Here is a 2,668-nt window from a genome sequence, read left to right on the forward strand (position 1 = left end):
TCCCGTGTGGTCTAGTGGTTAGGATTCGTGGTTTTCACCCACGCGGCCCGGGTTCGATTCCCGGCACGGGAGATGACGCTTTTTCTTTTCTTTTTCTTTTTCTTTTTCTTTTTCTTTTTCTTTTTCTTTTTCTTTTCTTTTTCTTTTTCTTTTTCTTTTTCTTTTTTTCTTCCACAATTTTGTGTCTACTTTACATTGATTGAACAGCTGAACACAAATTATCTGTTTCTTTCCATAGTTTCATTACATTTGTCATCTTATGAAATCCAACCATTGTACTTGGATTTCTGTCAGTTAGACTGCATGTGAGATGTGTAGCTTATTATAAATCACTATCTGATGAGTTTTTGTGTGCATGTTTTTGTACTTCCACTGATTACAAGGGATTCACATATCATTGAAATTAGTCATCTGCTCAAAGCAGCTTGCTAGGTCGTTATTATTATTATTATTTTTTTTTAAATATGGGATAAAATATGTAGGCCTACAACCAAGATTTGTGAAATGACATTCATATGCATAAAACTGTTCATGCCTAATCGATGCATCCAATCATCTGTTTTTACCGTTGGTGCTTCGTCAACGATTAGACATTACATTAGACAAGACATTACTAAAATGCCATATAATATAGAACAATAAATATAAATGTAGCCGCTCGACTCCCTATAGCCTCCAGCAAACGTCAGTGCATATTAGAACAGTGACGATTATTTGTTTACATAACAGGGCCTGGTACACTTTTAATTGCACCACTGCTTTTTTCAGTTGTAGAGGGGTGTAGTATCCTTTTATCCTTTACCCTTTTATATTGGCTTAAAATATACAAAGGAACAGAGGGGACGACACATTGAGTATGCTGCAGTGTTGCCACTTATGTCGCAATACTGTACAAAGTACAGTACATGTACCGTATTCCTATGTCTGGAAGCCGCACGGCGAGCGACTCCCCCCCGCCTGTACTGTTGCTAACCGCTGCGAACCAATCACACACGCGCCGAGAATAATCCATGATGTCATGGTTCATCTTAGTCTAAAATCACAATGTTAATACCATTATTCCATGTAAAATTTATGCACACCTGTACATAAGAAGTGGTGAGGTCCAAAAAATTCACAGTTAAACATTACAAAAATTAACGATACACTAAAAAAAAAATCTAAAACAGTAACAGCTTTACAGATCCAGCAGCATATTCCGCATCTTATGTCAATCGTGATACTCTAAAGATGAAAGGGTCTCGATATTTTAAGACTACGATCGACGTCATGCGCGAATGTGTATGGACAATACATGTCAGTTTCCTGTCGTCTGCTACGCATTGGGAGGTGTACAAACGTATAAATACGGAGACCCATTTGTGGCAAGTTCGCAGGCAACGTTGAGCGCTCCAGTACCGTGCGCCCGTGGGTCATAGCTCACTGTCGTTCGCTGTCACTTCCATGATGGCGGACTTACTGTGGGTGTTGTCTCGCCGTCTCGCTTACTTCGTTCCGATCTCAGTTCTCCGAGGGCGGTAACGGCAGTACCGTGTCCACCGCGTGGTGGACACTTCTCCAAACATCGGGATCTACTTCTTGGGGAAAACGGTACTGAAATCTTCGGTTCCCATGGTGCTGCCTCATGCACAAAGCGGCCTCGCTGTCACCGTCTGTACGGTGCTCGGAGGATGCAGGGGTAGTGCTGTGGGGGCCACCAGGCCTAGCCTCCATTGTGACTGCAAGAGTTGGGGGTGCTTAGCTGTGTCAGACAGTGTTTAGGATTGTTTTGCTCATGTTTGGTGTTTACCAACATAAAACGAGTCCATAACTCTGCTCTGCATGGCGACAGCCCCCTATTTTTACTTCTCCAGTCCACTGGATAGGCATGGTGGCAAGTGATCAACTCGTCGTCACATGCAATAGGGAACTCCATTGCTCACTTAAAAAAAGTTCTCGAGCAAAGGGCTCTGGACGGTGGGCCATTGCCGGCATTCATCGTTTGGCGTCCGTCGTGCGTAAACTGCTAACATTTTTAGCTTCTTGTAGAACACCCCATGTCAGATTTTCACGTAACTGGCAGGTGGCATCACGAAAGTGACGGATGTCAACTTGTACAATGTACAGGGTGTATTACTGTAGTTCATACATGTATATACTGCGTACATATGAATTATCAAAAATAAATTGAAGTTCACATGAAAATACATGCAACTCACACAAAATGCCAAAGAGGGGAATTGGTGTACAGTACTTGTTTTTAAATACATGTATTTTTTAAGCAACTCCTCATTTCAGTGCTGGGCCCTTGCCTATGTATAAGTCATAAATCTGATGGACACATGCACGTGCACAGAGCCCACAAAGCGGTCTGGTTAAGAAGGAAGTGAAAACACCATGAGAGCGAGAGATTAATAGTGGCACATAAGGCTACAGAAGAATACATGTAGTAATTGGGGGTGAACGTGGTGAAGTGTATTTTGCTATACACTGTATGTTGTGTGGCGACAATCACATCCCTCATCCTGTTATAATCCATTACTTTCTGCGATGTATGGTTTTGATATGATCAGTTTCCGTTAGTTATATGATTATAAAACTGAACTGATATATTTATAACTGCATGATCAAAATTAATGTCCTGGTTATTTCTGACAAAACTAAATTCCCCAAGATACTGAATACACCT

General features: G+C 41.4%; 1 non-coding gene across 1 annotated transcript; it reads left to right on the forward strand.

Annotated features, from left to right (window-relative positions):
• Positions 1-72, forward strand: Trnae-uuc (transfer RNA glutamic acid (anticodon UUC)). Its single transcript has one exon. It is a non-coding gene; the product is annotated as a tRNA-Glu (tRNA).
• Positions 73-2,668: the final 2,596 nt, after the last annotated feature.

This window comes from Diadema antillarum, unplaced genomic scaffold, assembly GCF_040938485.1.
Source record: "Diadema antillarum isolate AM-2024a unplaced genomic scaffold, OU_Dant_1.0 seq00000660_RagTag, whole genome shotgun sequence".
In the NCBI taxonomy this organism is placed as follows: Eukaryota; Metazoa; Echinodermata; class Echinoidea; order Diadematoida; family Diadematidae; genus Diadema; species Diadema antillarum.